The sequence below is a fragment of the Phyllobates terribilis genome, unplaced genomic scaffold (genome assembly GCF_046119375.1).
Source record: "Phyllobates terribilis strain yellow unplaced genomic scaffold, ASM4611937v1 Scaffold_5__5_contigs__length_657084704, whole genome shotgun sequence".
Taxonomy (NCBI): Eukaryota; Metazoa; Chordata; class Amphibia; order Anura; family Dendrobatidae; genus Phyllobates; species Phyllobates terribilis.
The window spans coordinates 390,174,043-390,186,146 of NW_027362765.1; the positions used below are offsets into that span (position 1 = coordinate 390,174,043).

Here is a 12,104-nt window from a genome sequence, read left to right on the forward strand (position 1 = left end):
ATGGGGTTATGTGCCCACGTAGCAGATTTGATGCAGAGCATTTTTGCCTCTCTGGCAGAAAAAAACGCATGCAGATTTACATGCGTTTTTTTCTGCCAGAGAGAAGTGTTTTCGCATGTGTTTTTTTAAGCAGTTTTCCAAGCGATTTTGAGCATCACTTGGAAAAGTGCTTGACAAGTTGGTTACACAATATAAATCTATGCAACCGGCATGGATTTATAATGTGTGAACAACTGATGCTTTAAATGCAGCATCTATAGTAAAAAAAAAAAAAAACCCCAAAAAAACCTGTATACTCACCTCTCCGGTGTCCTCCAGTCTGCTTCCGGCCACGTCCTCTCTCTTTGTCGTCCCGCAGTGTACTGTCAGGACCTGCGGTGACGTCATTTAGTCAGCTGATGGTCACTCGACCATCACCTGACCGCCGACGTCAGCGGTCGCGTGACCATCAGGTGACTAAATGACGTCACCGCAGGTCCTGACAGTACACCGCGGGACGCCAAGCAGAGAGGACGTGGCCGGGGCCGCCGGAGAGGTGAATATACAGGTTTTGTTAATTTTTAACTTTTTTATTTCTTTTTTTCACCGCGTGGTAGCCGGGATGAAGAGGAGTTGTAGTCTCCTTTTCATCCTGGGTACCACACGCACCGCGATTACACTGCAAATTCGTGGCCATAGATTTTAATTGAAACGCAGCAAATCCACATATACCTGCGGTTTTGCTGCGTTTCAATGTTCCTCAATGGCCGCAAATTTGCAGCGTAATTGCAGTAGAAATGGTCATGCTGCGTTTTGCAACGCAATGCAAATTAGCGCATCATGTGCACAGCACATCCAAATTCACATTGCTTTGCATGGCAGACTGTTTTACAAGCGTTTTCGCGGCAATAAAAACGCTACAAAAACGCTACGTGGGCACTTAACCTTATAGAGAATCTATGGGGTATTGTCAAGAGGAAGATGAGAGACACCAGACCCAACAATGCAGACCAGCTGAAGGCTGCTATCAAAGCAACCTGGGCTTCCATAACACCTCAGCAATGCCACAGGCTGATCGCCTCCATGCCACAGGCTGATCGCCTCCATGCCACAGGCTGATCGCCTCCATGCCACAGGCTGATCCCTCCATGCCACAGGCTGATCCCTCCATGCCACAGGCTGATCGCCTCCATGCCACATTGCCGCATTGATGCAGTAATTGATGCAAAAGGAGCCCGACCAAGTATTGAGTGCATTTACTGAACAGACATTTCAGTAGGACAACATTTCGGATTTTAAAAACATTTTTCAAGCTGTTATAAAGTATTCTAATTTACTGAGATAATGACTTTTGTGTTTTCATTGGCTGTAAGCCATAATCATCAACATTAACAGAAATAAACACTTGAAATAGATCACTCTGTGTGTAATGACTCTATATAATATAGGAGTTTCACTTTTTGTATTGAAGAACTGAAATAAATTAACTTTCTGATAATCTTCTAATTTAGTGAGATGAGCCTGTACATCAGATCATTAAAAGCGTGTACAGGCACTGGTAATTTTATTTTTTTTACAGTTTTGTAAATACAATTTCACTGCTTTAATTAAAATTTTGTAATTATTACCTATTTCTGCGTCTCAGAGTTGCGAATTACGTCTGTTCTTACGAAATCTGGGTCATTTTGGCTACTATTTAAGACCCCAAAGTGTAGTCGTCCAACTTTCTAAGGCTTCTGACAAGCAGCCATGCTGGAACCAACGATTAAAAAATCGCTGTATAAAATGCCCAGGTTTATTATTTAGAAGTAGAGTGGAGCAAAAAAAAAAAATGATTCGCAGGTACCTGGTCCACAGGCCACGATGGTGGTCCATGACTGCCGGACCAGAGCACTGCAATCCTCCGGCGTCATGCTTGCATCTCACCTCAAAGATGTTGCCAATTCTGACTATGTATAGGAAGAGGCGCCAAGGATGCCAACAGATAGGAAGAAGTTCTCAGGGATCTTGTTCCATGACCATAGAACTAGATCCCTGAGAATCTTTTTGATGGGTGATTGTCCGTGCAAGAGTCTAGTCTGAGTAGTCAGACAGGCGCGTCCCTGGCGGATTTTCCCCCTTCTGCTGATAGTGACTGATAGTGCGCATGTAGGCAGAGACCTGTCACTCCAGGGCAGCGGGCAGGGAGAAGCCACCAGGGACCAACATGTCCGACTAGTCTGTGTCTCAGTCCGCAGCGGCTTCGTGACAGAAGAGGACAATTTGAGGATTTACATAACTTCTTAACTTTGAAAATAGGCAAAAAGTAATGTGCTCAGATGCACAACTAGGTAGAGCCAGACTGCAGTGATATGGAGCTAAGGGTTGTGTTTAATTCATAGAAATCCTGCTATTTAAGGTGTCCTCTTTCCCTTTGTTGGCCGGGGTGGTGGGGGGGAGAGGATTCGCTTGTTACAGTAACTGCAGTAATAAGCACTTCTCAATTTCAATTGTTCTTGCGCAGACGGCCTGAAGGAGGCTGATGCCTCTGGATAGGGGCTAAGCGCACCGCGGCATCATCATCCTTAATTACATAGATAAGAGAGGATACACATAATGGTACGGCTGGCTTCTAATTTCATCTCTTAATTTTTGGGCTTTACTGTTTTTTTGTCTTTCCTTTTAAGCGACTTTTTTTTTTTTCTTTTTTTGTTTCTATTGCCAAACTATTAAAAATATTAGCATAGGCCAAACTTTTGAGTTCCATTTCATATCTTGCATCAGGAGTTATTGAGAAACTTTGTAAGTAGTTTGCTTAATTTATCTTGATTCTTGAGTTGCAGTTTCTATTAGCTGAAGAGCTGCATTCATAATTATGAAGGGTTCAGAGCTGAAATCTCTATCTCCCCTGCTAGGTCAATGCATGCAGTTTGTTCTGGTAATATCTGGGAAGTATCCTCTTTACTCCAGGTACTGTACAGTTAGCCAACTTTCGCAACATGTGATAACTGTACAGTACCTGGAGAGTGATAGCCAACATTCCCAACATGTCATGATATCACTCTCCAGGTACTGTACAGTTATCACATGTTGGGAACGTTGGCTATCACTCTCCAGGTACTGTACAGTTATCACATGTTGGGAGCGTTGGCTATCACTCTCCAGGCACTGTACAGTTATCACATGTTGGGAGCGTTGGCTATCACTCTCCAGGTACTGTACAGTTATCACATGTTGGGAACGTTGGCTATCACTCTCCAGGTACTGTACAGTTATCACATGTTGGGAACGTTGGCTATCACTCTCCAGGCACTGTACAGTTATCACATGTTGGGAACGTTGGCTATCACTCTCCAGGCACTGTACAGTTAGCGAACGTTCCCAACATGTGATGATATCACTCTCCAGGTACTGTACAGTTATCACATGTTGGGAGCGTTGGCTATCACTCTCCAGGTACTGTACAGTTATCACATGTTGGGAACGTTGGCTATCACTCTCCAGGTACTGTACAGTTATCATCACATGTTGGCTATCACTTTCAATTACAAAAGCTTAGCTGCTACAAAGCTAGTTGACTGTTTTCATTGACTACCAGGAAATTGTATTTCAGCTCTGGAGTCTTATACAGGTTTTAACTCTAGATTAAAAAAGATAAGCAATGCAAATTTTATTTTACTCTTGTCTACTTGTCCTAAAAGGTTTCAAGTCAAGCCTACAACTGAGGATTGCCTATGATAAACCTGTGAGAATATCCTAAACTATATCACAGCATCGTTGAGTGGTTCTCCAGCTGAGAGAAAATTATTTTCTGAAAAATGGTTTGTGTTAAAGGGTTATTCCCTATCCTTAAAATAAGGGATCTGATTACTGGGACCCCCAAGCAATCCCGAGATCGGGGCTCTGTGAATGATCTATTGAATAGAGCGGGGGTGCTCTCTGTTCTTATCTATTGGACTGTTGGAGAAAGCTGAGCTCTGTAACTGGCTGGCCTGGCAGCGCCATTGACAATGAATGGAGTGGAGGCTGAGTATGATCACCACTGCTCCATTCAAAATGGCCGGCAAAGCCCGGTTCTTTGGGTTACAGAGGACTTCCGCATTTGGACCTCCATCAATCAGCAGTTTACTCCTTATACTATGTAAAGGGGATAACTTATGATTTTGGGAATAAACCTTTAATGGAGCATGTACCGCGTTCAGGATCCTCACCCTTAGCCAGTGTTGAGGGTGTTTTCATAAAGAGAATCTCTTGCTTTGTAAGACCTGTACTGTCCTACATTACACAGACAGCCCATTGATGGGACTGGACACTGTGCAAGGCTTCATTTATCCTGTGATCGCACTCCAGGTAAATTAAACACTTGCTGCCAGGTGTCCCCACAGATTGGAGTTTTTTGCAGGAGGACACTCTGATCCGGTTACTGTACAGAGTCAATTCTAACATGTAGGATTGTCCGAAGTTGAGGACCACCTTTAAAGATCAGTCCTCTAACAAAATTGTATAAATCTGGGCGGGCCCACTGCTTTGCCAATTAATATAATGTGTGCACCGCAGCTAAACTGATGTCTCCTCTGACAGTGGGTTGAGCAGGACTTGGTGAAGCTGCAAAAGGCACCAGTGTACGGTGAACTGGAAGACAGCTGCCAGGATGACGGCTGTGCCTAAAATATCAGTATTCGGTTCAGACTAGAAAATACCCTGTCAATTCTGTAGCGTCCTGTCATTCTCATGGGTATTTTTCTTTTTCCTCATTGTTTTGTGATAACATAGTGATCTTGTGGCCTTCACCAGACAGGTACACACCGGTACGCGCTGCTCTTACCTTCTAGAGTACATTAAACACAAGTAAGAACAGAGTCCACATACGGATAGATTTCATTATGTGCAGCACCCGGTCATAGCCTGTTAATTGCTCATGACAGAACCTAAGCAACACAAAAGAGAACACCACACTAAAGCCATATTTATATAGCGCTGGTCTGTTTACATATAGCTACGTCACAGGCCATTAAATATAGTACTGCCATCTATATACAAGAGTAGAACTACTACAACACTGCCCCCTATGTACAAGAATATAACTACTATAATACTGCTCCCTATGTACAAGAATATAACTACTATAATACTGCTCCTATGTACAAGAATATAACTACTATAATACTGCCCCCTATGCACAAGAATATAACTACTATAATACTTCTCCTATACACAGGACTCTTTTGACATTGAGAGCCATAACTAGAACACAGCAATTATCATATAAATGTTATATTATTACAAATAAGACAGATCTCTTCTGAATTAAAATCTGTCTAGTGCATAGTACCAACACTAAGCTGATGGTTTACTATGTTTTCCAAGTTGATGCCCAGGTGACTAATTTAGTGATCCTATAATTATATATAATTATATTGTTGTGTTGTGAACGCTGTTACAATGCTCACATGTCGGCTATAAATTCTACAGGTATCTGGTTGAAAAAGCCGCTTTCAAAACAGAACGTCTCCCCGGGTTCAGCTCGCTGTCTGCTAGGATTTAGGGTCTGAACACTGAGCGAGAATTTACCGTATAGTTAAATAAATGTATGAATACATTGCAATTTTTAATTGAGTACCTTTTATGTGCTGGCCATTGTAGACCTTCCGTTGTGCCCAATGTTCATTCTCCCTCCCAAATATTCACCCCTTGGTGGGGGAGAGGGTTGTTGGAAGCTTCTCCTGATCTGAATGCTTGTCATGAAGCTACCTTTACCCTTTAGGATTTTGCAAGACTTCAGCTGGTCATTAATGTCCCCTAGCTGAACCCACCAACTTAACCAGAACCACCCAACCATCACATGTGTATGGGGTCCTCCCAACTGTCCCACACCAGATGATGTTTGGGAGAGAAGGTTCGGGCAATTAGAATTTCAGCACCCGATCCCTTTATTTTTTTGAGGAGAAAGCTGCTGCCAAACAGCCCTGGAAGCAACTTTTCTCCACTCTCTCCATTGAAAACACATACTGTAAATGCCCTCTCAACAGTATCTAATCTATTTCTGTTTTAAATTATTATTTTTGTGAAACTAAGGGGTTTTCTGGTTTCGGGGAAAACCCTTCATTCTCGGCTGCAGTTTTTGTTAAAAATAAAAAAAAACAAGACTGAGAGGGCACAAGCCGCTGACCTCCACTGCAGTCCGGGGTTTTCCAAAACCAGAAAACCCCTTTCAATCTCGTTATTAGTATTCAGATAGTTCACACCTTTTTTTTTTTTTTTAATAACGAGTGATTGCATAGAATGGCGAATTGTCTGCAATAGTCACATCCTCAACATGTGCAAGAGGGATGGATTCTATAGAAAGAACCACATGTACTTTGTGCACTGGTTGCTGCCACATTGCAGGATTTTTAATGCAATAATGCTGTAATACATCATCCAATGGACCATGCTAATTGGGAATTTTTGTCATAAAGAATTGCTAAGGCGCCCCTCTTACACCAACTAAAGTTGGCTGTCTGTATGGTAGCCTCCCAACTCTTTCCTACCAAACATTGGGGTCGAGATGTAAAAGGGTTGTTTAAATTCAAATGCCCGATTCCCTTTTATCTTAACTGCTTTTTTTTTTCAATTTTCCTTGTCACTATTTATTTAAATTAATAATAAAAAAAGAAATCATGAAGTTTTCACTCTGGCCTCCAGACCTAATATTGGGCTTGCTGTTCTTTACGGAAGACTTTTCATTAGTCTCATTGTCATCACAGACATGATTACAATGAAAGATCACACCTTTCCCTTTAATCTCTCTTGTGAGAGATCAGTCATGCCCTCTCCCTCTTCTGGCAGTCCTTTTGTCTAGTTGTAAGATGGCTAGGAGCCTCCCCTATCTGCGATAGGATTCTTGGCACCAACCACCACCACCTTCTTTAGACCATTCCCAGCCAAAAAGTCAAGACATTTGACATGGGATCAGTTCGATGCCGACGCAGCCATCACTTTTTTCCAGGAAAAGCCGCTTCAAGAAAACTCTTGCGGTCGTCTTCGTGAAGCTGCTTCTCCGACCCTTTGGGCCACCAATGCACCCAAGATTGCTCTTCGGGCATCCAATCTGTTTGGGTGGTCTTATTTCTTGGGCACTGATAAGCCTATCTGGCTCCAAGAACTACAACATTTTTTCCATTCTATGTAAGTACCAAGGGCATTGACTGTAATAATTTCCATAAACTAGTGTATCTAAGCCTGTCGTGTGAGAGATGATACCGCCGAGCGAGATATGATACCGCCGAGCTACACTACACTCCGCATCATAAAAGGTTTCTAATTTTTCTTGAACTATGTGAACTACAGAAATCTATAGAAAGAAACCCGGAAATGTGAATACATGACGTGACTTGGATGCCATAGGCATTAGGTAGCTGTGAATCACACCTATAATTTGGCCACCCATTGTCATGCAGGATTCTTCAAGCATTGTTTGCATGTTCTACATGGGTGTTACATTTCTCCTTGAAAAAACAATCATTTGTGACATGTAAAAATCCAACTTGACCAATCCAAGTTTGATGGTGTGGGGGTGTGAGACTTCTGGTTTCCATAAATATTATAAAGCCAATAAAATGGCTTTCTACAACTGCCACTAGAGGGAGCTCACTACAAAGTTGTTCAGTGTATAACAGTATGCAGGAAGCTCCCTCTAGTGGTGGCTGATGAAACAAAAAATGTCTGTAGCAAAAAATTACTACTAAGTTTCTCCCTTGGTATCTCCCCCGTTCCTGAGGGTGCTAAGTGGTGAGGCATGTGTTTTTTAAAAAAGGGGTTGTCATGTTAAAACAATTCTAATCATTGTATACGGCTTAAAGCTACTTCGCATATTAAGCTAAAGGTTGCTGAATCTGTCGATAGCTACGAGATTATCCAACCATCTAATGTGTATGGATGTCTCCCGACTCTTGCCCCGACAGATTATGTTGGGGGATATAAGGATCCAGGCTGTTGGTAATCCAGTGGTTGAGACCCCCCCCCCTTTTTTTTCCCCTCCATGGACAGAGGAGTCTCAAGAGGTCGCCCAAGTGTCCCTGTGTATGGGGAAATCGGGGAAAAAGATCCGTCAGCAGAACTATCGATTGGTTGGCGTCTGTTAGAAGGACCAAATGGCCTTAAAGAGTTATTCCCATCTTCAAAAATGGGTATTGTGGTGAATACAGGCAAATTAGCAATGTATTATTGTATTCAAATGTTCCTCCTTTCTTGAAATATTAACACCTTTTTATTTTACCTACAGCTTGTTACCTTGGAGAACGACCACTGCTGGTATACAGCAAAACATCTGCAGTGCTTACTAGCTCTTTTCCATTGAGCTTGTGAGCACTGTTTTGAAGCCAGAATTGCTGGTTTTGGCTGTTGCCTACTAATTCTGACCAGCTTCAGTGCTCACATACTACACAACAGCGGTGGTCGGTCTCCTTGGCTGCGATCTGTAAACACGTGTTAAAATCTCAAGAACTGTTGCAAGATTTAAAGGGTTTGTACTGGATTTTAACACTGATGGCCTTTCCTTAGGATAGGTCATCAATGTCTGATTTGGTGTCCTGGTGTCGGCGATTGGAACTGCTCAGCTATGTAGCTGTACAGCTCCATCAACTGTATAGTGGCAGCGGCCGGGTATTGCATATCTGCCACCTATTCAAATCAATAGGGGGCGGATGTGCAGTACCCGGTCGCGGAGACTATTCTTTCAATGGAGCTGTGCAGCTCCGTAATTGAGCAGTTCTGGCCGACACCGGGAACAGCTGATCTGTGGGGGTGCTGGGTGTTGCATCCCCACCAAATCAGACATTGATGGACCTATACTAAGGAAAGGTCTAAAGTGTTAAAGCCCTGGACAACCCCTTTAATGAGCAGTAAATTGCAAAAGTGATTTTTTTTTTTTTTTTTGAGAATCCATTATTAATAATAATAATATTTATTATTATATTCATATATTAACTGCAAGTTTTGTCACATAATAGATTAGGATTACTGATCTGTCTCTCCACCATGCTTTAAACTGCGTTTCTGCAAATTCAGTTTCAAAGTTGTGTATAAGGACAAACTCACTAAGTTGATGCATAGAGAGCCAACTTCCATCATGGTAAGTTTGGGATTGCTGCACTTACACTGAAGCCAAAAAAGGCTTAATATGAGGAGCTGGGAAATCTGCTTCTAATAACCTGGTTTTCCAAGGTCAACCATATAGAGTAGAAAGTATTGCACCTTTTTTTTTTCTTCTTGCTTCTGAAGGATATTGCCATGTTTTATACACTCGCTGACCATTCTTTCCACCTCTCATAGACTGAGGTTCAGACTGCAGGTGCTCCTGATGCAGTGGGAGTTGATACAACTCCTGGTGTTGCAGCCCCCATTGCTATAAATAATGCATGCGAGTGCAAGGTAATGTGATCTCTACTGTGAGAGAAGATCAGATAATATTTCTGCCTTTCTCTCAGGACAGTGCTGCACCTTATCTCACAGCTGCCAGTTATGTGTTTTGTTTTTGTTCTTTTTTTATTTTTTTTTATTTTGCAAAGTCAAAAAAAATCTAAATGCGTCCATATGAGTTGACCGGCAAAATTCTAAGTCCGGTCTCTTCAAAACCTGTTTATATCAGTGATTCTTGTAAGCATAAAATGATTACATGATAAATTAAATATCAACCAATTATTTTTTTCTCCTCCTCAATCTTTTATAATTGCAATTTATGGATCTCTCCTTATACTGGGTGGATCTCTCGCCTGTGGTCTATGTTGCCTTCTACTGGGTAATGCACCTGATATAACCTGCCAGAAGAGATAGAGAAGTGACCAGCATGCTGAGCTAATTCCTGACTTGGTAAGCTGATTTTAACACGTGTTCAGGTCTTCTCCTGACATACTGGTGATTTGTATTTCACTTTGATAATTCCCTTATAAATTAGAACTTTATCACTATGTCACTACAATAACTACTAGTACAAGAATATAACTACTATAATACTGCCCCCTATGTACACGAATATAACTACTATAATGCTGCCCCTATGTACACTAATATAACTACTATAATACTGCCCCGTGTGTACAAGAATATAACTACTATAATACTGCCCCCTGTGTACAAGAATATAACTACTATAATACTGCCCCCTATGTACAAGAATATAACTACTATAATACTGCTCCTATGTACAAGAATATAACTACTATAATACTGCTCCTATGTACAAGAATATAACTACTATAATACTGCTCCTATGTACAAGAATATAACTACTATAATACTGCTCCTATGTACAAGAATATAACTACTATAATACTGCCCCTATGTACAAGAATATAACTACTATAATACTGCCCCTATGTACAAGAATATAACTACTATAATACTGCCCCTATATACAAGAATATAACTACTATAATACTGCTCCTATGTACAAGAATATCACTACTATAATACTGCTCCTATGTATAAGAATATCACTACTATAATACTGCTCCTATGTATAAGAATATAACTACTATAATACTGCCCCTGTGTACAAGAATATAACTACTATAATACTGCCTCTACGTACTAGAATATAACTACTAGAGTACCTGTACTGTAATGTTTCATTTTTCTTCAGTACTAACAGAGTGCTGGCTCTTGTGTTCCATTGTTTTTATAGAATTCAGTAACCTAGGAGTATCATTGATTTTTCCAGGGGTAACACTCTATTTATTTAATATCATTTTTCTAAATTGAATTTTTAAAATGAGAAATTCCCTTTAAGTTCGCCTCTCCTTTGGTATATTTTCATACATCCGATCTCCCGTGAATCTTCCTTTTGGAATTAATATTTAGAAGACATTTTCTGTTTTATAATCAAATTCAGTGAATTGTTTGACATTAATTCTACGGTCTAAACAGTTCCTATCAATACTGAGTGACACTGACTGGCAGCAAAAATCTGTAGGTATTCTAAATTAGTGAAACTTTTTATTTATTTATTTTAATTGCCATTCATAACATGGACTGTTTGAGTTTGTTAATTTCATTCTTCTCCCATTTTTTGTTTTTATTTTGTTTGTATTCGGGGTCAGTCTGGAGGAACTTGTACTTTGGGTTGGTCTGACCCACTATCCGGTCCTACAAGTTCCAAGACAGTAATGGAATCCTGAAATGGAAAGGTCAAGCAGAAGACCTCCCCATAAGTCACAAATTATATTAAGGGGTTGTCTCAGCTACTTTCAGCTTCGAGCTGACGGTGACAGCCATACAGAAATAAACACTCTTCCTATAAGGGTTGTTATATGGCAAAGTAGCTTTTGTTGCCAAGTCTTTTAGAAAAAGGGGAGACCTCCTGGACTTCAAGAGGAGATGGGAAATCTCCAGGGTTCTGTTGAAGCTTCCCCAGACCTCCAGAGAATAGGCCTTGGTAAGCTTTGATGGGGATTTCCAAACTCCAAAAAGTTTCTAAATATTTGCCCCCCAATAAGTTTTGCATAAAAAAAAAAAATACTTAACCCCAGAAACCAGGGTACCGGATTTGGTTGAAATTCATCACTATCACCCCATTCTGCTAATGCCTTTGACCATTCACATGGAAGGAATCCTTATATAAGTGGTCCATAAATTTACACTTCGTCATGCGCTTTGCTTTATTTTATTTGCATTCTTGCCTGCTGACAAGTTCCCTTTAAGGCTTCATTCAGATGACTTGTAATGTAGCAAGGATCACCATAATGTATTATTTATTTTTTTTAATTGGTTTTGAGCTACTTGTAATATGTGATTGGAAGGACGAACGATCACTGAGAAGTAATTGGTAGTGTTCAGATGGCAAGAGTGACCCCTTGAGGCTGTGACAACCTATTTCCCAAGTTGCTGCATATTGCAAGACCATATTTATGTACCGTAATACTGTGTGCGCTGTATACTGGTTATGCTACACAGGTTCCTGTAACTGAGTTTGCCGTTTATTTATTTTTTATTTTCTTTATGTTGACTGTTTTATAAATTTTTTTTTATTATTCTACAATAGGTGCTATATGGATGCCAAACTGTCCAAGAGAAGTCAGTAGCTGCTTAAAAAAAATTCTGTGGGGGGAAAAAATAAGCAAGAAGCGAAACTTTTAAACTGGTGACTGTAATGAAAAGCTCAAAGTTGC

General features: G+C 40.7%; 1 protein-coding gene across 3 annotated transcripts in view; it reads left to right on the forward strand.

The window, feature by feature from the left end:
* UBTD1 (ubiquitin domain containing 1) overlaps positions 1-12,104 on the forward strand; it is a 47,239-nt gene that overhangs the window by 15,385 nt on the left and 19,750 nt on the right. Inside the window, exon 2 of one of the 3 annotated variants that reach the window (XM_073684970.1) lies at positions 9,763-9,807. The exons of the other annotated variants lie outside the window; for them this stretch is intronic. The gene's annotated coding sequence lies outside the window, so the exon portion shown is untranslated. The remainder of the gene's footprint in view (positions 1-9,762; positions 9,808-12,104) is intronic. 3 annotated transcript variants of the gene reach the window in all.